The following is a 26,495-nucleotide window of genomic DNA, read 5'->3' on the forward strand; positions in this document are numbered from 1 at the left end:
AACTCATATATATGGAATATAAAAAGATGGTACTGATGAACCTAGAGACAGGGCAGGAATAAAGATGCAGATGTAGAGAACGGACTTGAGAACATGGTGGGGGAGGGGAAGCTGGGACAAAGTGAGTAGCATTGACCTATATACACTACCAAATGTAAAATGGATGGCTAGTGTGAAACTACTGCATAACACAGGGAGATCAACTCGATGCTTTGTGATGACCTAAAGCAGTAGGATAGGGAGGGTGGAAGGGAGGCTCAAGAGGGAGGGGATATGGGCATATATGTATACATATAGCTGATTCACTTTGTTGTACAGAAGAAACTAACACAACATTGTAAAGCAATTATACTCCAATAAAGATGTGAAAAAAAACATTCATTTTATAAATTTTAAAAACTGAAGTACACAGGGGTTAAACGTTTTTTTGCTGAGGTCTCAGTGCTTGGCAGTACCAAGTCTAAATCAAGCTATTAATCACTGATTCTAGAATCAGTGTTCTCAAATGATGGAAGATGTGAGGGATAGGGAGCGGTACATAAAGACTGTCAGGTTTGTAACTTGAGGAATTGGGTAGATGGCAGTTCCATTCACTGAGAGAGAGACTATGTGGAGAGAGGTGGCGAAGGAGAAAGATAGTGAAGTTAGTTTAGTAAATGTTAATTTAAAGGTTACATACTTGTGGATATACTCAATAATCTCCTGGAAATATGGGACTGGAGTTCAGGGGAAATATGTAGCCTGAGTAAAAGCAGAGGAGAGCAAGACTGCATGAAGTTCTAGATGGGATTCTGGGTAACATCCTCATTTACCAAAAGGGCAGAAGGAGCCCTCCAGAATTAATAGTTCCAATTAATTTAAATCCCATTTCTAGTGATTTGAGGATTTCTAAATTATATAATTACTGCTATTTATAATAACTTATTTTATATATGTAATGATTTATAGTGCTTATACACACACAGACACACACACAGACACACATCCTCAGAGCCTCATTTGATTTTCATGGTGCTCTTTGGAGGTAGACAAGACCCATAGAAGAAACTGAGATTCAGAAAAGTTTTGTGATTGTCTCAGAGTCACATATACGCCTGAATTTGACTCAAACCATATTATTTGATTTCATTTTTAGTACTCTTTGATAACATATGAACATTTAACCTAGATCTCAGTGAATCCATTCTACTTATTGCTTCCCACAGTGTGTAATTCATCTTGGTTACTGGGCATCTGATCATTTTTAAAGGATAAAAACTTAGCTGTAAAAGCAGCTGTTTTATTTTACAACTTACAGTTGCTAAATTACCATATTTAGAACCACTACTAAATTATAACTCAGCATTTCTCCGTGGTTATGTTTGTAATGTCTTGTCCATCCTTCCTATTTAAAGTTTAGGAAATGTAGAAGAATAAAATATTATCTTAACGTTTTGAACAATACTAAATATATGTCTATCTAACCACTGATTGGAAATGGACTTTTTTCCATCTGATGCTCTCCATTTAGAATAAATGTCAAAGTTCTTAAAATAATCCACAGTTCCCCATTCCATCTGGTCCCCCATTGTTGCTATGACTTTTATTTCTTATCATGCTGGGTTTTTTTCTGGTCCTAGCTCAACCCCTCCCTGTACATTCTTGCCTTGGAGTCTTTGCACTTTCTGTTTTCTTTGCTTTGAATTCCATTCTCAAGTTGTCATCAAAGCTTTTACCTCTGTTGTTCACACTTCTGCCAACTTCCCACCTTCCTGGTACTCCCTACTTCCCTTCTTTGCTTTTAATTTTTTTCCTCTACGTAATTTACTACTTTTTAACTTAATACATCTTTGTACTTTTTTTATTGTGTATATATTTTTCCATACTAAAATGAGGGCTGAGATTTGCATCTATTTTGTTCACTGCTGATACTGTGCCCTCAATGTCGAGAACAGTACCAGGCAAATAGTAGGCACTCATTAAATAGGTGCTGAATGGATGAATACACACATATATAGGAATCTAAGCATTAGAATGCTTCCCATTCAGTGCTTCATTTCATTACTCTGAAAAACTGCAATATTTTCATCAGGGCTTCCTCAGCTAATGGGAGGCAGCAAAGATGAGAGAGATGAGGTGGGGAGAATATGGGAACCAGGGGCAGGTTACCTATCATTGATCTCCATCTACTGCCCCATAGTACCTTTGCAGTTTTGATCCAATCACTTAACAACTTGGATTCTTGATTTCCAAGTGCATAAAAATGAGATATCAGCTGTACAATCTCACAGGGATATTTTTAGGAATAAGTAAGGGAGGGTAAGAGTAAGTATTTTGTAAATTGGAAGACATTATAAAAATCTTAGTAATAGTATTTCTACTTAGCAAAGGCATAAGTGATTGAATACTGGAAAATATGTATTGTAACCAGCCCAATCGAGTGTGTCCAACTACATTCTAAACAATATCTTGTAGGGGCCAGGATTAAATGTGATAGTCATTTGATTTAAAGAATATTCTGATAAACACCCATAATTTGAATTTGGTTCATCTCACTAACATTTTAATTGCTATACTTTTCTTTTCCCTAATATTCTCTAATTAATTTTACAGATCCATATAAACAAGGGTTGAACTTGGGGTTGGAAAATTAGTGTAGTATGTTCTGAATTTTTGTTCATGGTTAGAATTTTTCAAATTGCATATTCTATATTCTTCCAGTTAAAAATCCACTCCTAATGTGATCTTTGAATTTTTATAATTTTTAAAATTATAAGAGAAATCTCTGGAAACCTTGTTAAATTTTCTTTTCATACTCTAAAATAATTCTTAAGATATATTACATATTTTTTTCAAAAACTTTTCAAAAAATTTATCATTCCTAGATATTTTTAGTAAGACTCTGACTTCTTATTCATGATGTGCTAATCATTTAATAAAATCTCCTTTTGTCTCTTGAAGATCCAGTGTTCTTATCTTAGATAAATGGAATTGGATTGGCTAAAACAGCTTATAAAGGGGAGAAAATAAATCAGAAGTGGTTCAGAGGTATGGTAAGTATGTGGCCAACATTCAAATGATAATAAATAAGAGTAATGACGTTTTCATCTCAGTAGCTGGGTAATTGATTTTCTTGATTCAACAGTCTCACAATGAATAGTAACTACTCCTAAATAAGGCATAGTAAGCCTAACCACAATGCTGAGTTTTGCAATGGCAAAAATATTTAATTTAATTTTAGAATATTCATCTTTTAATTCCAGCTATCTAATCTATTTCTAGATCTCATAGTAGAACTGCTAACCGATTCCATATTTTCATAGTATAACTGCCCATATGCATTGTTTGTTAGCGTTTGGTTGTATAGCCTCACTATCTATTATAGCATCGGTAGAACTGATAAATTCACTGGGTATCAGAGAAGTCCATTGAGAAACTTTGTGGTATTTAATATCAAGATCTTGGATCTAATTAGGCATTTACTTAAACTTTAAGACAAGTTAGCGTAACTTAAGGCTTTGAAGAGTCTGATAAATATTTCTGGTAAAATCAGAAATATCAGATTTCCAGATCCCTTACAAATTTAGAAATAATTTAGTGAACGAAAAATCTTCAACTCATCCTGGATTTTTTGACCAGGATTTAAAGACATTAAAGTGATTACTTTTAAAGCCTCAGCAACAATAGTGGGACGATAAGAATCAATGAAAATATATATTGTGGACAAAGAATTTTTTTCCTAAAGAGAAGTCATGCATCATAGATTAAGAATAATACTCTTTGTTTCTGGGGCGTTGTGCTCCCTGAACCACAATAATTCAATTGATCCAGAATATAAATCTCTCTCTCTCTTTGGATATTAGTTAATCCTATATAGTTATATTTTCACTATCAAGGCATATATTTAAATAAGCAATTAAAATTGCTTTAATAATGGATTCATCACCTATTATCCACATAGTATACAATAATATCTGATAGTAATATAGCTCTCATATTTATTGATTCACTATAGTTACAATTATAATGCATATTGTAAGAAATTTAAGAACTTTTTAAATATCTCCAATGGCAAATATGCAGTGTGAGTGCCCCTCCTATATCCTATATACTGGTCATTGATAATTATCAAAGAACTCTCTCCTGCTGACCCTGGATAGCACCAGAGATCTTTGTCAAAATCTACTTGCATTTAGTATTCTTTCATTAGCAGTCAAGAGATCTACAGTGTTGTCTTTAAGTGTCTTTAATCTTTAAACATAAAATGATTGTTTTATTTTACCTGTTATTGAATGGTTTAATAATAGAAAGTAGAAACTCAATCAACTTTTTAAAAACAACCGGTTAATAAGCCCCAGTTTCTGATTCATTTGGTAGTAATAGTAGGTATAGGTCTTGGCATATTTGGTTGCCCTGATAAGTGAACCAGCATCATAAGCTCATGATGGTATGACTGACTGCGATAGATTGTATACTGTCCTACCTCACTCCCTACTTATCACCTGTAGAGTGAAGCAATGTTGCATAACAACCATAGTAGTTTAATCTTTGGAATTCTTCATATAGGTGTGTCAAAGATCAAGAAGTCGGGAATTCTCTTCTAATGTATCTGTGAGCCTCTGCCATCTCAGTAAAATATAGGAGTGTCTCTCAATGAGGGTATCTTGGCATTAGGAGGTGACAATTCCTCATTGTGCATACTGTCCCTCACATTGCAGTATGTTTAGTCTCTCCCAGCTCTTATCCTCTAAATCCAGTAGTGCCTCAGTCTCTATAAAAATCCAAAAGTTCACCAACTTGCATTTCTGGCTTGTAGGCATAATAAAAAGGAAATGTTACATTATTTCAATAACTATGCTCTTTAGCATACGTGCAAGATGCTTCATGAACCAGTTGATACATCTAGCTAAAGATTTTTATTAGGCATACAGAGGTAAAGACAAGCATCAACTCTGAATTTATGGTGATAAAGCTGGATATTCTGTGAATAAAGCAGTGAATAATCAAAAATCAATTCAAATTTACTTTCAAATAAAATTCACAATATTTCAAAAGCTTTGATATATGAGTCTTTCACATGCTTATGTAGTTGTTTATCTTAAACTGACTCCATAGATTCATGCTGCTTTTTCTTATCAAAGAAAGATGCTTACTGCTGTGGTGTGTTGGAATGAATAACTAATTATGGTGAGGAGAGGGAAAGGTTTCTATGAGGTTAATTCTAAGGTATGGCTGAGATATATTTTGGTAGAAAGAGGATATGGAGGAAAATTAAAATTTAATGATGGAAATGGAACACATTGAATGCATCTTTTTTTTTTGCCCCATGTAGCTTTAAAGAGCTAAACAGTCATTGTAACTATGGTGAGGAGTTGAAAGACCACAGATTATAACACAGCCACTCCTCCCTTCTCTGGGATACTAAATTGTTAGTTCTCTGTCAGACTCGGGAGCTGGCTGGTCATAACAATAAAATAATTAGCCATATTTATGGACCTCTGTGTTCATTTTTTTATCTCTGTTAATCCCCATGTAACTCTTATCTGGCTGCCCTTCAGGGGGCAGCCTCTGGTTTGGTTCTGCCTCAGCCTTGATGTAGAACTCAGGGCTTTGTAGCATCTCCCCGCAGTGCAAACCTCCTCCATGAAACACTGAGCTAGAGAGATTGTAATAAAGATTTCACGTGGGACTGATAAAAAAGTTTACATCTCACACCACAGAGCAGAGCAAACAATTTAATACAATTCCCCATTTAAAATTTTTGTTTTCATCCAAGTACCTTATTTAATGACCAAACATTAAGGTTTCTCTCTCTCCTTCTCCCTGCCTTTTTTTGTTTGTTTTGTTTTGTTTTTGTGAAAAAGAATTTATTTTTTATATTTTTTAACGTTTATATTGGAGTATAATTGCTTTACAATGGTGTGTTAGTTTCTGCTTTATAACAAAGTGAATCAGTTATACATATACATATATCCCCATATCTCTTCCCTCTTGCATCTCTCTCCCTCCCACCCTCCCTATCCCACCCTTCTAGCTGGTCACAAAGCACTGAGCTGATCTCCTGGTGCTATGCGACTGCTTCCCACTAGCTATCTATTTTACATTTGGTACTGTTTATATGTCATATATACACTACCACTCTCTCACTTTGTCCCAGCTTCCCCTTCCCCCTTCCCGTGTCCTCAAGTCCATTCTCTAGTAGGTCTGCGTCTTTATTCCCATCTTGCCCCTAAGTTCTTCATGACCATTTTTTGTTTTGTTTTTTTAGATTCCTGCCTTTTATATCTCTGCTGTTGTCAAACAACCAAGCTCTGGCCTCAAATTTGTAAACAATGCTTTGCAAAACAAAAAGCCCTGTAATTATTAGTGTCCTCCCTTTTTATAAAGTGGTTCAACAGCCATCTAAACTTAATCCAACTGGTCTCTTGGGGATGTAGGCAGTATCTCACATTCCACCCTTGCACACACACCCTTTAAGCAGTTTATCCAAGTGCTCATCACCAAAGAGGCTCAGATAATCCTCCATAGCAAATTTTGAGTCAAAGTTGGGGGTCTTAGCTCTGTAACAAAGCTATGTATTTACTCAAAACAACTTGTCTGAGCAGTAGTTTCTTCATTTAAAATTTGAACCAAACTTGAAAAAAATGCTTTGAATACCCCGTTTGATCTTTGCAACAACCTTATCACATATGCAGGAGGAGTATTGCCTTAGTTTACAAATCAGAAAATCAGAGAGATATAGGGACTTGCTCCAAGATACAAAGCTGTTATCTGGTGTAGGATTTGATTCCAGATATTTTGATTTCCATCTAGTGCTATTTCCTCTCTATTTTGCCACTTTTTTCATAGATGGATGAAAGTAAAATATGTGCTAGATATTACAAAAGATACTGTCTGAAGTAAATGCCCTGAACTCCAAGGGAAAAAAAGTGGAAAATCCATTATTCTAGACTTAAAACCGAACTGGAAAATAACATAGTGTAAATAATAGTAAAAGGCTGACAAGTTTGTTTGATTAAACATTCTTTCCTATTATTAATTTATGTAATTTTATGAAGGAGGAAAGGATTTCTATCTAGAGTTTTCACCATTCATTACCAAGGCTTTAGTTTTTGTTGTTGTTTGTTGTTGTTCTTGTCTCATTACTTGGAAGGGCAGACACCCAGTCATGAGATTAAATCACTAGGCATTTAATTTCCTTATCCAGGAGACAAAAGTTCAGTTTCTTTGTCACTATTAATATGCCACTTGGCCTCTGCAATGGAGTCCAGAAGATATCTTAGCTTTATAAATAGCAGCTTAACATATCATATAGACACAAAGACAAGAACATGAAAAAAGGGAGTTTAGGTTTCTTTTATATCAATTTCCAGGAACAAGAACAGTATCAGTTGGATCCTTTTTACTCCAAACCTAATGAGACAGTCTAGGATAGTGGTGAGCTTATGCCACAGTGGAATTAGCCTTAATGCCAAGATCACTTTTCCTACCATCTTCAGTGAATGCCATTGACACTAGTTGATAGATTATGGGAAAACCTGATTAGGTGAAAAGGAAAAAAAAATGGAAAGGGAAAACAGTCGTAATAATAATTAATCTTTCCAGGTATTTTTAACCTGGGATCAATCAGAGGATACATAACTCTCTGAAATGACACGCTGAAATGTGTTTCTGCTTTGCTCTGGGGAAGGATTTATACTTTCATGAAATTTTCAGAGGAGTTCATAATACAAAGAAAAGAAAAGCTGCACAGCCTAAGGACTGCCTATGGACCTGGGTCAGCTGACTCAAAGTTCCGTCTCTCATTAGCAGATTCCCATCCAACATTTTGCCTCATTCAACCACATTCCCTTCTTTGGGTTGGCATAGTAAAAACTCATGATATACAAGTCTCACCCAGTCTTCACTACAGGCATGACATTTAGTGATGTTGAATCTCCTCTGCTCAGGGGCCTTTTAATTTAGTTGTTTGTTTTTGTTCTGGCTTCCATGGCTTTAGCCATGGAAAACTCATAGAGTTATACTTTTTTTGGAGAGCACTCTTCTAACTCTAAACTTGTTAATAATCAACTTCCAATCTGATACCCTCACTTGGGTTTCACACAGACATTTAGAATTTGACATATCTAAAACAAAAAACATCATCAGACAATGCTGAGTAGTACTGTATCATGATTCCCACATTCAGAGTTTTCATATCCCTACCAACACTCAGCATTATACAGAATTTTAATTTTTGCCCATCCGATGGGTGTAAATATTGTTTAACTAACATTTTTCTAATTACTATCGAGTTTGAGTTATTTGTTTGCGTATCTGTCTCCCAGTTAGACTGTAAGTACCCTGCAGGTAGGGACTGTGGGCTCTTTGTTATCTCCCAAGTTTCCAAAACTACATGTGGAACATGCTTAAGATCAATGACCTTCTATTTAATAAATGAATAGATGAATGAATTTGTAAGAATCCAGAGATTGCTGAAAAAGTGACCTCTAGTTAAACAAATGTGCTGTATGTATTCAATTGAAGTTAACCAAAGTTAAATATGAATAATTAATACAACTTACTTTTAAAAAGTTATAAGTGAAGTTAGTTTTGGCACCCTTTTGCCTAAGTCTAAGTAAATTCAATTTTTTCTCAGTGTGTGGCACAGTGGAAAAGGATGTTTTTGAAGTCAGACTTATCTGTGTTTGCATCCCAGCTCTGACCTGCATAGCAAGTGTGTGACCTCGGGAGGGTAATTTAAACTCTGTGGAGAAAATAATACATATTTCATGGGGCTAATTTATAATTTGAATTTAAATATGATAGTGTGTTACAAGTACCTATCGTTGCATTTGGTATATGGTATACAAGGTGGTAAATAAACAATAACTTATATTGTTATGAGGATTTCATAAAACTTCAAAGTGCAGTTAAAATTGAATCCTCACTTTATTCCACATGAGTCATTTTAAAGGAGAAGTATACTACATATACCCCTGTGCTCTGCAATACCATTCACTAATTATTGCCATATTCAGGATGACTGACATTGACATTGAACAACTGCATTGAGGTGATGTTTTTGTTTTTGTTTTTAATTAAATTGTAGTTGGTGTATAATGTTATGTTAGTTTCAGGTGCACAACATAGTGATCCATCAAATACATTACAAATTGATCACCAGGACAAGAGCAGTAACTATCTGTCACCAAATGAAATTATTACAGTATTATTGACTATATTCCTGTGTATAATGCTGTATATTACATCCTTGTGGCTTATTTTATAACTAGAACTTTGTATCTCTTAATCCTCTTCACCTATTTTCCCTAACTGTCCACTCCTCTTCCCTATGGCAACCACCAGCTTGCTCTCTGTATGTGTAAGTCTGCTTCTATTTTGTGTTGTTTGCTGGTTCTTTTGTTTTTTTAAATTCCACTCATAAGGGTATCTGTAATTCTCTGTCTGTCTTATTTGACTTAGTATAATACCCTCTAGGTTCATCCATGTTGTCACAAATGGCATGATTTCATTTTTTAATGGCTGAGCAATATTTCCCATAGTGACCACACCAATTTACATTCCCACCAACAGTGCACAGTGGTTCCTTTATTTCCACATCCTCCCCAACACTTATTTGTTGTCTTTTAAGTGAAAGTCATTCTGACAGGAGTGAGGTGGTATATCATTGTGGGTTTGATTTGCATGTTTTGAGGATTAGTGATGTTCAGCATCATTTCATGTCTCTGTTGGCTACCTGTATGTCTCCTCTGGAAAACTGCCCATTTCTTAATTGGAATTGTTTGTTGTTTTGATATTGAATTGTGTCATTTCTTTATATAATTTTAATATTAACCCCTTATAGAATATATGACTTTTTTAAAAAGTTTTTAGCCATGCCACGTGGCATGTGGGATCTTAGTTCCCTGATCAGGGATTGAACCTGCGCCCCCTGCATTGGAACTGCAGAGTCTTAACCACTGGACCGCCAGGGAAGTCATAGAATATATGATTTGCAAATATTTTCTCCCATTCAGTAGGTTGCCTTTCATTGTATTGGCAGTTCCCTTGCTCTCACTAAAAGCAAAGTTTTTAGTTTCATGTAGTCCCATTTGCCTATTTTTTGCTTTTGTGTCCCTTGCAAAAGGTGATAGACCCTCCCAAAACTGCTAAGACTGATGTTAAAAGGCATACTGCCTGTTTTCTTCTACCAGTTTTATGGTTTCCAGTCTTACATTTAATCTTTAATCCATTTTGAATACATTTTTATATATGTTGTAAGAAAATGGTCCAGTTTGATTCTTATACATGTAGCTGTCTAGTTTTCCCACCATCATTTATTGAAGAGGCTGTCTTTTCCCTACTGTATATTCTTGCCTCGTCTGCCATAGATTAATTACCCATATAAGTGTGGGTTCACTTTTGGGTTCTCTATTCTGTTCCATTGATCAATGTATCTGTTTTTATGCCAGTACTATACTGTTCTGATAACTATAGCTTTGTAGATAGTTTGAGTACAAAGAAAATGACACCTCCAACTTTGTTCTTTATTCTCAAGATTGCTTTGGCTATCAGAGTCTTTTGTTGCTCCATACAAATTTTAGAATTATTTGTTTTAGCTCTGTGAAAAATGTCATTGGTATTTTGATATAGATTGCATTGAATCTGTAGGTCTCCTTGGGTAGTATGGTCATTTTAACAATATTGATTCTTCCAATAATGAATAAGGTATATTTTTCCAACTGTGTCTTCCTCAATTTCTTTCATCATTGTCATATAGTTTTCCAAGTACAGGTCTTTTACGCTCTTTTACCTAAGATTTATTCCTAGGTATTTTATTCTTTTTGATACAATTATAAATGGGATTATTTTCTTAATTTCTATCTCTGATAGTTTGTTGTTAGTGTATAGAAATTCAACAAATTTATATATTAATATTGTATCCTGCAACTTTACTGAATTCATTGATGAGTTCTAAGAGTTTTTTGGTGGCACCTTTAGGATTTTCTATGTGTAGTATCACATTACGTGCAGACAGTGACAGTTTTTCTTTTTCCATTCCAATTTGGATACATTTTATTGCTTTTCCTTGTCTCATTGCTGTTAATAGGAATTCCAATGCTATGTTGAATAAAAGTAGTGAAAGTGGACATCCTTGTCTGGTTCCTGATCTTAGGGCTCTTTAAGCTTAACACCATTGAGTGTGATGTTGGCTATGGGTTGTGGCCTTTATTATGTTGAGATATGTTCCCACTCTACGAACTTTGTAGAGAGATTTTATTGTAAATACATGTTGAATTTTGTAAAAATCTTTTTATGTATCTTTTGAGATGATCATATGGTTTTCATACTTCAGTTTGTTAATATGGGGTGTCATGTTAATTGATTTTGGATATTAAACCATTCTTGTATCCCTGCAATAAATCCTACTTGATCATGGTGTATGACCCTTTAAATGTATTGTTGAATGCATTTTGTAGAGAATTTTTGCATCTATACCCATCAGTGATATTAGCCTGTAATTTTTGTGTGTGTGTGCGTGTGGTGTTTTTGTCTAGTTTTGGCATCAGGGTGATGCTGGCCTTGTAGAATGAGTTCTGAAGCATTCCTTTCTCTTTAATACCTTTGGGCAACTTTGAGAAAGATAAGTAGTAAGTCTTATTTAAATGTTTTGTAGGATTCACTTGTGAAATCATCTGGTCCTGAAATTTTGTTTGTTGGGAGTTTTTTGATTACTGATTTAATTTCAGTAGTAGCAACGGTTTGTTCATATTTTCTATTTCTTCCTGATTCAGTCTTGGAAGATTATATGTTTCTAGGGATCTATCCATTTCTTCTAGGTTGTCCAATTTGTTGGCATATAATTTTTTATAGTCACCTCTTACAATATTTTGTATTTCATAATGTTGGTTGTAACTTCTCATTCATTTCTGATTTTATGTAGTTGGGCCTTCTCTCTTTATTTCTTAAATGAGTCTTGCTAAAGGTTTATCAATTTTGTTTATCTTTTCAAAGAACCAACTCTTTGATTCATTCATCTTTTCTAATTTTTTAAACTCTATTTCATTTATGTGCAATCTGATTTATTATTTTCTTCCTTCTACTAACTTTGGGCCTTGTTTTTTCTTTCTCTAGTTTTTTTTTTAAGTATAAGATTAGATTGCATAATTGAGATTTTTCTTATTTCCTGAGGTAGGCTTGTTTTGCTATAAACTTCCCTCTTAGAATTGCCTTTGCTCTGACCCATTGATTTTTGGAATGTTGTGTTTCCATTTTTGTCTCCAGACATTTTCAGTCCTCTTTGATTTCTTCAGTGAGCCTTGGTTGTTTAGTAACATGTTGTTTAGACTCTACATATTTTTTTTTACAGGTTTTTTCTTGGAGTTGATTTCTAGACTCATACAGTTATGGTCAGAAAAGGTGCTTGATATGATTTCGATCTTCTTAAATTTATTGAGACGCTTTTGTTGCCTAATGTGTGATCTATCCTGGAGAATGTTCCCTGTTCATTTGACAAGAATGTGTATTCTGCTGTTTCTGAGTGAATGTCCTGTATATATCTATTAAGGCAATCTGGTCTAAGGTGTCATTTAATGCCAATGTTTCCTTATTGATTTTCTGTCTAAATGATCTAATCATTGATGTAAGTGGGTTGTTGAAGTCCTCTACTATTGTATTACTGGCAATATCTCCCTTTATGTTTGTTAATATTTGCTTATGTATTTAGGTGTTGGGTGTATACATACTTACATATGTTATATGTTCTTGGATTGATTCCTATATTGTTATGTTACGTCCTTCTTTGTCTCTTGCTTCAGTTTTTGTTTTAAAGTCCATTTTTTCTGATATAAGTGTTGCTACCCTGGATTTCTTTTTGTTTCCATTTGCATAGAATACCATTTTTTCATCCCCTCAATTTCAGTCTGTGTGTGTCTTTGGCTCTGAAGTAATTCTCTTGTAAACAGCATATATATATATATATGTGTCTTTTTAATATATACATTGTCACCATATGTCTTTTTTTTTTTTTTTTTTTTTGCGGTACGTGGGCCTCTCACTGTTGTGGCCTCTCCCGTTGCGGAGCAACAGGCTCCGGACGCGCAGGCTCAGCAGCCATGGCTCACGGGCCCAGCCGCTCCGCGGCATGTGGGATCTTCCCGGACCGGGGCACGAACCCGTGTCCCCTGCATCGGCAGGAGGACTCTCAACCACTGCGCCACCAGGGAAGCCCCACCATATGTCTTTTGATTGAGCATTTAGTCCACTTACATTTAAAGTAATTATTGATAAGTTTGTACTTATTACCATTATGTTAATTGTTTTCTTGTTATTTTTGTTGTTCTTATTTGTTACTTTCTTTTTCTCTTGCTCTCTTCCCTTGTGATTTGATGACTTTCTTTAGCATTATGTTTACATTCTTTTATCCTTATTTTTTGTATAATTATTATTTGGTTTTGGTTTTTGGTTACCATGAGGTTCCTATATAACAACCTATGTATATAGCAGTCAATTTTAAGTTGATGGTTGCTTAAGTTTGAGCATGTTCTAAAAGCACTACATTTTTACTCCTTACCCCCAACATTTTATGTTTTTGATGTCATCTTTAACACCTTTTTATATGAGAAACTAACACAACATTGCAAAGCAATTATTTTGTGTATTCCTTAACTAATCATTGTTGATATATAAGATTTTACTAGCTTTGTCTTTTAACCTTCATACTATATACAGGTGGTTGAGTCACTACCTTTACTCTATTTTTGCCATTACCAAGGATATTTTTGCTTTCATAATTTTTATATTTCTAGTACAGTCTTTTTTTTTCTGTTTAAAAAAGTTCCCTTTGACATTATTTTGTGAGTTTGTTTTAGTGGCTGTGAAATCCTTCAATATTTGCTTGTCTGGGGAACTCTTTATTTCTCCTTCAATTCCTAATAACCTTGCCAGATAGAGTATTTTGGCTGTAAGTTTTTGTTTTTTTTTTTTCCATTAAGTACTTTGCATATGTCATGCCATTCTCTCTGGCATGTAAAGTTTTTGCAGGAAAGTCAGCTGATAGTCTTGTGGGGCTCCCTTGTTTGTAACAAATTGTTTTTCTCTTGCTGCTTTGAAGACTCTCCTTTTAACTTTTGACATTTTAATTATAATGTGTCTTCGATTGGATCTCTTTGATTTCATCTTACATAGGACTCTGTGCTTCCTGGACATGGGGGTCTATTTCCTTCCCCAGGTTAGGAAAAGTGAAGTTCCCTAAAATTTTTAGCCATTATTTGTCCAAATAGGTTTTCTGTCCCTTTCTTTCTCTCTTCTCCTCCTGGGAGACCTATAATGTGAATTTTAGTATGCTTGATGTTATTATAATGTTTCTTAGACCATCCTCAGTTTTTTTTTTTAATTAATTAATTAATTTATTTTTGCTGTGTTGGGTCTTTGTTTCTGTGTGAGGGCTTTCTCTAGTTGTGGAAAGCGGGGGCCACTCTTCATCACAGTGCGCGGGCCTCTCACTATCGCGGCCTCTCTTGTTGTGGAGCACAGGCTCCAGATACGTAGGCTCAGTAGTTGTGGCTCACAGGCCTATTTGCTCCACGGCATGTGGGATCCTCCCAGACCAGAGCTCGAACCTGTGTCCCCTGCATTAGCAGGCAGATTCTCAACCACTGCACCACCAGGGAAGCCCCATCCTCAGTTTTTTGATAATTTTTTTCTTTTTGCTGTTTTGATTGGGTGAATTCTACTAGCCTGTTTTCCAGATTGCTTATTTTTTCTCCTGCATCATATAATCTGGTGCTGGTTCCCTCCAGTTTATTTTTTATTTCTGTTATTGTATTCTTCAGCTCTGATTACTTTTTTAATATTTTTTCTTTGTTGAAGTTCTCATTGTTTTCCTCCATTTTTCTGAGTTCCATGAGTATCTTAATGATCATTACTTTGAACTCCTTATATGGAAGATTGCTTATTTCTGTTTTGTTTAGTTATTTTTCTGAGTTTTTGTCTTATTCTTTTGTTTGAAACACATCCCTTTGTCTCCCAATTTTTCCTAACTCTGTGTTTGTTTCTATGTATTAGGTAAATTAGCTACATCTCCCTGTCTTTAAGGAGTGGCTTTGTGTAGAAGGTGTCCTGTGTGGCTCAGTAGCACATTCCCCTCTGGTCACCAGAGCTAGGTGCTCCAGATGTGTCCCCTGTGTTCTACTGCATGTGTTCTCCTGTTGTCTGGGCCACGCTTCTTGTGGTTGCACTAGTGTGCAGAGCTGGCTCCTGGTCTGTGTGGCTGTAAGGCTTGGGTGCAACTATTGTATTTACTCTAGTGCGCAGTGCCAGCCCTAGGGGCAGTATTCACTTTGGAGGAGCTCCTGTGGGACTAGCAAGGCACTGGGCCACTTTGAAGAGGCTTTAGTGCCAGCCAGAATTGGTGTGGTGTATGGCCACTTTGGAGAGGCTCTATTGCCATCTAAGAGCACCTGCAAGGACTGGCAGGGTGTGGGTCCACTTTGGAGGAGCTTTGCTGCCAGCCGAGGGTGCACATCAGGTCTGTCAGGGCAAGGGGGCCGCTTTGGAGGGGCTCCACTGCCAACTGAGGATAGCAGCTGGGTCTGGCAGAATGGGAGACACTTTAGAGGGGTGCCGATCCTGTTGGGTCCACAGGTGAGCCTGGGGTGAGGTGAATGCTCACAGATTAGTTGGGGAGATTCAGAAATGGTTCCTCTCAGTACCAGGCCATCTACATAGAGGATGAGCCACACACACACACAAACTGGTGCCCACCAGGTTCTCCATCCCCAAAGAAAGTTTCAACAGACCCATGCCCCTTGGGCACATGCACTTAGACTTAGTCAGTGAGTCTCCATCATGTCATTTTTCAGACTGCTGCCTCTGTGCTGGGACTAGGAGCAAGTCAGGTTTTGCATGCATGCTTTAAGAGCAGAGTCTTGGTTTCCTATATTCCTCTGACTCACCTGGAGGTAAGACCCTCTGGTTTTCAAAACCAGATACTATGGGACTCATCTTTGCAAGTCCCCTGAGCTGGGGAGCCCAATATGGGATTCAGAACCTTTGGTCTTCAGGGAGAACCTCCAAGGCTGTGATGTCCCTCCCACTGATGGACTGCAGCACTGCAAGTATGAGTCTTGGCCAGACCATGTCTCTGCCCCTCCTTGCCATCTCAGTGTGGCTTTTCCTTTAGTTCTGGAAAAACTTTTCTGTTAGTATTCATGTTATTCTCAGAGGTAGTTTCTCTATATGAAGTAGTAATTATGGTTTATGTTCATGGGAAGAGGCAAGCCCAGGATCTTCCTACTCCACCATCTTGTCCCACCCTCCTCCAAGGTGCTGGTTTTTGAATCACCTGTTTCTGACAATGAAAAAGCTGAGGGTCTTATAACATTATTTTTTGCTAATATTTTTTTCCTTTAAGGGAGCACAATTATTAGTATTGTGATTACAGTTGTTTTTTACTTAAATCAACTTTGTACAATTTACTGAGTGTCTGTTGAGTGTACTATGTTTAGTATTACAACATGTATCTATCAGTTTTGTTACAGTAATGCTTCATAGCAAGCCACTCCAAACTCAGTGGCCTAAGACAATGAATCATTTATTCTCTTACCCACATTTATGAGTTGACTAGGATTTGGCTAGACTAAGGTCTTAGCTGTACTTCTTTTAAGCTACACATTGTGTTGAGATCTATTCTGTATATCTCTTATTCACCTTAGACCAGTGGACTACACAGGACAAGCTTATCTTGTGACAATAGCAGAGGTTTAAGAAAGCAAACCCAACTACGCAAGCGCAATGATATTTGGGAATTTATCTGTGTCAAGACTAGCAATAGTGTAACTAATACAATAGACTTAATGGAGCAAGTAATAATAGAAATAGGCACAATTTCAATAGAGAGAAAGCAAATTGACTTTAATTGAATACTTATCTATAGGCACTTTATTGAAGTTAATTGTATTTATTCCTAAAAACAACCCTGTGAAGTGGGTTTTTTATTCTCATTTTAGAAGTGATGAAACAGAGGCTCAGAGATATTACATGACCTGTCAAGGTCAACAAGCTAGTGGTGGGGCTAAGATTAGAAATCAGGTTGCCAGAGCCTATGCTTTCTCTAAAAATAGGGGAAAAGTGAATTTCAAATGCAGAATAAGATTAGCAAAAGCTTGGAAGTAGAAAAACACATGCATTTATTTGGGCATTGGCAGCTAATCCTTTTTGGATTACAAACCAAAGACATAGAATACAAGACTATTCAGATTGGATAGCAGGTTAATTTGTATATAATTTTGTATAGGCCCTGAGGAACTACTGAACATAAAGGTAATAGTTCAGAGATATGCTTTGGAAAGACTACTTCATCAGGTTATATGGAACACTGGGAAACATTTGGAGCTGTGCAGAAAACTCAGAAAGTCATCACAACAATTGAGGTAAGTAGTAATGAGGACTAGCCTAAATTGGTGAGCTGGAAACAGAAAAAAGAGAATGATGTGGAGGGCACCAACCAAGAAGAACAAGTAATTTATTGGCATCCAGTTGGATATGGGTAATGAAAGAGAGGAAAGAGCCAACCATCACTCCAATATGTTGAGAAGGGATAACTAGATGAATGGTGATGCCATTAACAGATGTAGAAAAAGCAGGATGAAGAGTTGAATATGTAGGAAAATAATGAGTTATGTTCTGGACATGTTGAATTTGAGAAAATAATTTGAAATACCTGACACTGTTCAGAAAGCTTAGTGTAAGCTGTCAATGAGAATACATTATTATCTTCTTTCATACTGATAGAATTATAGCTAGAATTGTAACAATACATTCCTCAAGCCCCTTGGAATGATCTCACGTGAATAAATTCCCCCAAATATTATGTGAGCAGAAGTAATTTATGCCCTTTTAGACTTCTATATGTGTGCCTCCATGCTCTGTAGGCTTGAAAAGATGATGATCAGAGCCACAATGTTGAAGATGGTAGGGCTACTATCAATTGCTAATCCTATGAAACACCCTCTCTAGAATATCTCATGAGAAAGATATAAACTTGTATAGTTCTTAAGCCACTGAATTTTTTGATTCTTTTGTTAGATCACCTTTTCTATTATCTAGAATTTGTAACTTCAAGCCATATTCTGACCATAAGAAAAATCCAAACTATGTGGCATTGTTTTAGCAGTTAAGCTTGAAATCTGCCATCCTTGGATGTTGTAGTAAAGTGTTTGGTAAGTCAATTGCCTGTGATAAATTTGAAGGCAGGATGAATGCTTACTAGGCCTAAAACTTTAAGGGAAGTGTTTGTAAAGAGGCAAAATTTTCTGTGTTGTCTGCTCCATGACGCTTTTAACAAGGTATAGCAGGGAAGAAAATGAACTTAGTCAAGAATCGGTACGTTTGCCAGCAGAGATTAAAAGGAAGAGAAATTTCTTTTGGGACCTTGCAGGTTTAGAAAAACTTTTGTACCTCATATGTCAAGAGAGAGGACTTTTGTTGCTCAAACGTCTCTCATGAAGATTTTCAAGCAAAGGGACCTAGCCCTCCTGCAAAAGAGAAGATTGAGGTATGGACTTCTCAGTCAAGCCTATACTCAAATGGTCTCAATGGATGCAAATTAAGGTAAAATGGAGGCATGGGAGAAAGAGAGCAAGGAAACAATGTTAGCTTATGTGCTATGCTTAGAGAAGAACTTATGGGTAGAGCTGTTGGCACATGAAGTTGATAGGAAACAAATATATCTGGAGATTTCTAAATTTTTGAGGAGATTATTTTGCAAAAGAAACCATGAGCCTAGTCTAATAAACTTTGTGACTATTCAAGTCATAAACTTTGGGCTTCCAAACTTGCCCGACTATCCCTCAGGGAAGGCATAGTCCCTAGTAGTCATTATGGATATGACATAGGAGGTAATAGTTAAAAACCCTATTCCTGTCAGAGAATCAAGTCAATGTCCATGAAAAACAAATGGGTGAGGAAGTTTTTCCAAGAAAGCAGAACTGAGGTTTAATTGAAGAACTTCCTCTACCGTCAGGGCAGGGGTCCTCACAATGCCTACTCCAGTATGAGTTTATCATTTCTTTCAATGCCTACTCCTTCTGCTACCTTCTTCTCTCCTTTATTTTTCACAGAAATTTTACCCCCAGTAAATGTCTTGCATGTCTGAATCCACATTGGCATCTTTTTTCCTGGAGAACTGTATCAATGATACCAGCAATGGCCTAAGAAACCAGGTTGTATGTAAGATGGAGCTTGAGGACTGACTCACTCACTGCCTAGATGTCAAGAGGAACTACATCTCATGTAGATGTCAGGCATGGAAAAGCCTGTCACAAGGTGATAGGCCAATGGCTGAAACTTTTACCAATACTGATCTGGTAAAAAAGTCCTAGTAAAAAGTCTGGTGTAAAGACCTCGACAGTGAGATGATTCAGGAATTTCAAAAGTGTGACTGGAACAATATCTAGAGGAACAGGGCAGTTGGCTGGTTATTAATAAGTTGTATTGATGCTTAACAGAGGTATATTGAAAAAATGAGAGTAGTTAAAAAGATTATGTATGAGAGCCACAGGGCTCTTGGCCCTTATTTCATGTAGTAGAAGAGTGGGCACAACTGAGGAGTAAGATCAGACCTTAATATAAGAGCTCCACAGAATTTTAAATGCTCAGTCCGGAGAGATCTGTTATGTTAAGGTCAGGGCCCTGTTTGGGAAAACCTAGGACTACTGAAATACATGATAGGGTTATCTGGGGGCTGCCACCCTAAGAAATTTGACTTAGAACCCAGAGCTTGATGAAGTAGCCAACCTCTTCCTAATAAGAGCTAGAACTTCTCCAATATGGGAATACAATATAGATTTCTCTCCCCTGCAAGTCAACAGCATTACCCCCATCTCTTTTCCTGGCTTTCAGGCCAATTCTTAGGATTGAATCTCAGCATAACCGAGGTGGAGATGGGCTGAGCCTAATAAGGAAGGGAAGATTATACCCCCAAAGAACCCGCAAGAATAAGCTAGCACGCTTATAGCAGGAGATAAAGAATTATGTCTGGGATTGGATTTTAAGGGTGCTTGATTAAGGGGTCTATAAACAATATTGAATAAGCAAGAATTCACTAACTTGGAAGCACTTTCTCAGGACACAGAATTTAACTTCTTGACAAGTTGTGCTAGGAGATAAGGAAAATTTACTCCTAGGGTGGCTCTTAGAACTTAGAGAAAGTGATGGTCCACAAGGAGTGAAATAGAAATGCCTGAATTGTCTTGGCAAGTGGTAGAGGAAGAAATGGAAAGGCTCAGGGAGTGAACATTCTGATATGGATATATTTTGTGAGGCCAGAGGACTCATCAAAGAATTATGCATAGGTCCAGAGGATATGACATTCACCAAGGCTGTTAGGGATGTGCTGGTGTAAAGGCACAAGCTTCACTAATAAGTTAAATGGTTACTTTTCCCTAAAGACTAGGTATAATGATAGGAAAAGCAGTCACAGAGCTGGATTCCTTTATGGCTATAAGGATGATAGAGCCCCAAAATAATAGAGGACAATTGACAATGCTTATTCACCAGGAGCCAGTCAGCTACAATTACCATAACAACTGGTAATGTCAAGGGGGCTTGACCACAGAGTTGTGGAGGTGCTTAAAAGAACATGGTATCCCAAGGGGCAAAACAGATAGACAACCAACAAGGATGCTACTTAATATCTACAATCAGAAGAAGGCAGGAATGGAGAAACAGGAAGTTGAGGGCTAGGCTCACCTCCTGAACCTGAGTCAATTTTCAGATCTGGAATCCACTGAATAAACACATGGCTGGGTTGTCAGGGGTAAGATTCTATAATACTGTGGCAATTCTACCCTAAAAGGACCTACAGCCAGTAGTGTGCTGGAGCTGACTCTTACCAGGTCCAAAGAGTTGAAATGTGCATCTCTTTGGAGATCTTTGATGGAAGCCTGAAACTGGCCATGGTGGGAGTATTTACACCCTGGAAATCAGAAAACATTATGGAAGAGGTTGTTCTCCCTCTCCCCACTACCCATTCCCAGAGGGCTAATTGTTAAAGTATTTATCAGTACATCACTGTCTATAGCCATTTACTTAGATGACTATGAACTGGAAACATGCTTACAGAAGACAGGTGATAAATGAAATCTTGGATAAAGTCTGGTCTACATTGGGTTGGTGGGCATTTCCTAGTCCCAAAATTGATAACAAGGATTAAAATTCTTGGCAACTTAAGTAACCACCATATTAGATCCTTGGCCTATGGGGTAATAATTGTCATAGTGGGGAATGCAAGTGGAAGTCACTGAAAGTGGCTCCTCCTGCCTTCCTGGCCAATGTAGAAAATTAAAAACAACAATTTATCACAGGAGTTGGCTGAGATTAGTGTCACCAGTAAAGACCTAAAGGCTGCAGGGTGGTGATATCTATCATATTTCCATTTAATTCACTGGTCAAACCCCTAAACAGACCAGATGTGTTGAAGAAGACTGTAGACTACTTCAAGCTCAAAAAAGTAGTAGCCCAAATTGCAGCTTACTTGATGAATACAGAATCATTACTATAACAGATTAAGAAGGTCTCAGATGTTTGGTATGTGGCTTTTGATTTAGCAAATGCAGTTTTCTTTTTCTGAAAACACTTCATATTTTCATTCAGTTTTGCCCTGGGGCTATGTTAACTCCCTCATGCTTGGCCATAATATAGTCTGAAGAATCTGGGCCAGTTGGACATTCTGCAGTATATGATATTGATTTATTAAACCCATGACCACAGACTGACTAGGCAAAATGAGCAAGAGCTGGTTAGCATGGTGGAGACCTTTGTAAGAGACATGTACCCCTAAGGGTGATAAATAACCCTGTGGAAATTCAGGAGCTAGCTACTTCAGTAAAGATTTAGGGGCATTATCAGGGGCATGCTAGCGTGTCACCTCTGAAATAAAAGACCTATCACTGCGTCTTGCATTTCATGTTATAAATAAGTGAGCATAGCACCCACTAGGCCTCTTTGAGTGGTGAAGGCAATACATTCCAAACCTGGGAATACTTCTATGATCCATATACCTACTGGCAGTGTTGAATGGGGCCAAAACAGGTAAAGGCTCTGTAGCAGGCTTAACTGCAAATGCAATCCAGCAGACCTTTTGATGTTAAGGTTTCAGGGGTAGAATAAGATTCAGGGTAGAATTAATGGTAAGCCCCAGTGGGAGAACCACAATGCAGGCTCTGCTTCTAGAGCAGAACCATGCTACCTGCTGCAGAGAGTTATATACCTTTCTAATAATAGCTTCTGGGATGTCACTGGGCCCTACTGAAACAGAATACTTAGCCTTAGAGTACTATGTGACTCTCTGTCCAGAACTGCTATTAGTAGAGTTTTGCTGAAATTAAGTCATATGATTCAGTTTGGCGCAGCATTAGTCCATCATAAGAATAAAATGAAATTGTGCCCATCCCCCCAGCCCCCGACCCCAACCTCACAGGAGGAATTTGTGTTTCCTGTTCTGACAGCTCTAGGCTATGCAGGTTTAGTGATCCCGATCTGTGAAGGGAGCATACTCTTGCCGGGGAACATAACAAAGATCTCATTGAAATACAAGATATGATTGCACTTTGGATTCTTTGTGTATAAGAAATGATTGCTTCTGATAAACAGGAGGAAGTAGGGTTGCTTATACTTAATGGAGGTAAGGAATAATACACGTGGGGCCTAGATAATCCAATTGGACATCTCTTGGTTCTCCCACACCAACTGTAACTACCCATGTCAATTATAAGTGCCATGCTATTTGTAATTGTAACACATGCAGCAAACCTGGCTTAAGAAGGATAATATTACCAAGAGCCCAGACCACTTAAGAATGAAGGTTTGAGTCACACCACCTGGTATATCCCGAAGTCCTGCAACAGGACTTGAAAGAGGAATTTAGAATGGATAGTGGAGGAGGGGGAAGTTGAGTACCTGTGTGGCCCTGACACCAGCTGAACCAATGGGTGCTATAGTTCTGAAGTTCATTCTACTAACTTCCACTTCTAAATTTCCCCTCAGGTGGAGATGTCCGCAAGAACCATAAAGGAGCTTCTCCTGAACAAGTATAGATTCGTGGATCATTGTAGTGCAAGTGGGTAGACTATGCAAGCCAGTGAAGGTTCATTGCTTAGATCTCTAGGAGAGTCTACAGCAAAGACGGTTGTTGGGTGGCAGTCTCCATCCGACACAACTTTAAGTATTCTGCAGTGTTAAAACTGAGTCACATGCTCCCCAGGGGTACTTCTAACCATTGACTGAGGATGCTGGGGAGACCACAACTAGGTCATTTCATAACCTCCTCAGGTAGAGTTATATGCTTCTTCTTCTGGTCTCCTGTTGTACCTTCCAGCTTCCTGTTACTATACCCCCAGCGAGACTCCAGCAAATATGGAAAAAAAAATCTGTATAAAGATAAAAATAACTATTGTTAGCATTTTGATATGTTTTCTCAGTCTTTGCATTTTGATGTATTTTTTCTAGTTTTTTATTGTCTATATATGAATTTGTACACAAATACTAAATGAATATTTTCACCTGACATCTACAGTTTTGTGCCATGCAGGTTTTCACTTAACCTCAGATGGTGAAAAATTAGCTGTTAAATATTCTTTGTTTTCAAATTTTTAAAATATTTATTGAAGAAGTTGTGATTATTGCTTTTGAGGAGAAGGAAGTAACTTTGAAAGGAATACGAGTTATTAGAAGGGAGAGGAAAAGATATTTTAAGATAATAAAAGAAACTGGAAAATAGGTAAGGATTGGAATAGAGGAAACAATGTCCTGCCACTTAGCGATGGTGCCTTGAGGAGGAAAGACATGAAAAGGGACAGCCATATAATTTACCTAGGGATGCTGAACTGTATGCTTTACCATTCTTGACCTTGGGAAATATTCCTGTTTCAAACATATAGTCCAGAGCAAAGACCCTCTGGTCTTTTAGACACTGTAGGTTTTGAAAATGAGGGTGACCATGGTGGCCATAATGGACAAGAGGCTAGAGGTCCTTCCTCTTCCATCCAAGCACCATGGACCAGGCACTTCTTTGACTTGTACTGTCTTGGGAGATACAGTTACGACTGGAATGGAGTTTCTTGACAAATGAGTGATGTGAGAAAATCAGATTTAATTTGACTGAAAGAAAATAATGGACCCTATCTTGCAAACTTGCATTTAGAGACCAGGATTTATATCCACTATAATCTTAATTCCTAAACCAATCCAGCTACCTCCTAAACCAAGGTCCCACTTTAGAGACCTCCTGCTGCTTCCAGTCTGTTCCCATACCTTGAAATTTTTTTACATTATTTCTACAGTTCTGTAAATTACATTTCTCTTAACCACTTCACAACTCTTCACAAGTAAATTGTATGGTGAAGATTTTTATTAGTAAACAAAAGATAAGGTACCTAAATTAATTTAAGTATATTATTATTTCAAATCCATTAGATTTCTTAGAGTTGTCTATATTGGATGGAGGTGGTGGTGAGAGGGAAAGATTAAGCTCAGTATTCTCAGCATAAATCTATCTCCCAGTCTGATCTTCGTTTCAGCTAGAGTAAGAGAATCATTGTTGAAAGCAGTGGCTATTGGAGTTGCATAAAATGATCAGAGAACCTGGGGTAAACAGCAACCTTCCTCCTGGGACTATACTTGGGCAGCACAGGCAGTCCTGATTCAGTCAGTGCGTTGGCTGAGCACAAAGACTCTCTGATCACATGCTGGGGGAGAACAGCATTCTGTCCTCTGGGAACACTGTACACACCATCTCTAAGAGTTTACCAAACTAAGGCACACATGAAATTCAGTCCATTTGCCCAATCAAAGAGGCAGCAGACAGAGATGAAAAGAACAAGGGTTGAGATTAGATGAACGTAGGCAGAATACCTGTAGGTGAAGCCTTGGACTTGCTACCTAGCCATGCACTGTCAACTTCAGTATCTTTATTTGTAAAATGAGAATAATCACATTTGCCTTGCAGGATTGAATACTTGAAAAATTAAATGAGACACAAAGATAATGTGCCACGTGCAGGGCATAGTATATAGATAATAAATATTATTCAGAATTAAGTGCTAGTCATCTTTAAGAAATAATAGTGATAATAACATTTTGAAAATTGACTGTATGATGATAGATACTGTGGTGAGCACTTTATAATTCACATAAATTCCATGAGCTAAGTGCTATTATTGCATTGATTTCACAGATTAGGAATTGGAAGCACAAGTGAAGTTAAATAATTTTCCTGGCATCCTATAACTAATAAGACTGCAAACCCAGGTATTCTGCCTCTAGATATTATGTTATTAAATACCATGTCAGATAGTAATGACTCCTTCTTTCACAAAAAAAAGTAGAAAGGGAGTAAACTTTAAACCCATAGAAAGACCTTATTATTCCCGATCTTAAATTTAACATTCAATGGAAGCTCTTCCTTTGAAGCCCAAAGGGAATATTGAAATGCACTTTGAATTTGGAATCAAAAGACCTGTGAACACTTTCCAGTTTGGACACTTACTGTAGGTCACTTTACATATTTGAGTTTCTTCATATATGAATGGAAATAATTACCATCTTGCTGAGAGGTATAAATGAGGATATAGATGTGAAAGCCCCTTATAAATACAAATGCCTCGCAAATGTTAGTTCCCATTAGTAAAAGAGTATAATTATACATTACTTTAAAAAAATCTAAAATTGAAATAAGAATTACAGTACTTTCTATTCTATTTGAAAAATGAAGCAAATTATTTTATTGCACTTCAGTATGTAACAAACACCAATTTAAAAGTATTTTATAATATCCGAATTTCTAGAACCATTTTAATATTACAAAATTCACATGGATGAAAACAAAGAATGATGCCACACAGTAATGCATTTTTCTTTATTATTACAGGATGTTTCATATGAGAGGATAAGAAACAACAGGTGTCCAGTATTCTGAAGGATGCCATTATGGAGTTGCCTAGGTGATTCACTAGGATGTATTATCATGTTATGCCTCATATTCTTTTGGAGTAAGTAGAAATGGGAAAGATAAGCCTTTAGAAAAGAAACTTGCATCATCATCACTATAATCAAGAATGTGAAAAGATTTATTTATTCATCATTTTTTCATGACTTATTCAAAGATGTTAGATATGTCCTACCTATTGCACTGTACTAAGTGTTGAGGGAGATGTATCTAAAAACAATCTGGTTGAAAATACAGGATATATACATGTGACATAAATAACATCATAGAAGGGTGTATTATTAAGTGACAAAGTGATATAGCTAGTAAGTACAAAGAGAGTTCATAGAAGGGAGAAATCGATGAGAACAAGACAGTCTGGGAAATCTTACAGGAGTGACTTACAAAGACTGGAGGTCAGAACTGTCTTTGGCTTTGCAGTTTTCTTGACAGAAACATGTTGGACTAATGATGAGGAACATCCAGCCAAATGATTGAGTAGGTGGAGTATGTCTGACTACAGAGCTTTGAATGTAGCCTGAGGAGTTGA

At 37.0% G+C, this 26,495-nt stretch overlaps 1 long non-coding RNA gene across 1 annotated transcript; it reads left to right on the forward strand.

The window, feature by feature from the left end:
- Positions 1-2,979: 2,979 nt before the first annotated feature.
- LOC307190044 lies at positions 2,980-26,458 on the forward strand. The gene is made up of 6 exons (XR_013829355.1): positions 2,980-3,032; positions 17,258-17,393; positions 18,401-18,517; positions 19,083-19,287; positions 23,008-23,080; positions 25,889-26,458. It is a non-coding gene; the product is annotated as an uncharacterized lncRNA (long non-coding RNA).
- The last annotated feature ends 37 nt before the right edge of the window (positions 26,459-26,495 follow it).

This window comes from Stenella coeruleoalba (assembly GCF_951394435.1).
Source record: "Stenella coeruleoalba genome assembly, chromosome: 8".
In the NCBI taxonomy this organism is placed as follows: Eukaryota; Metazoa; Chordata; class Mammalia; order Artiodactyla; family Delphinidae; genus Stenella; species Stenella coeruleoalba.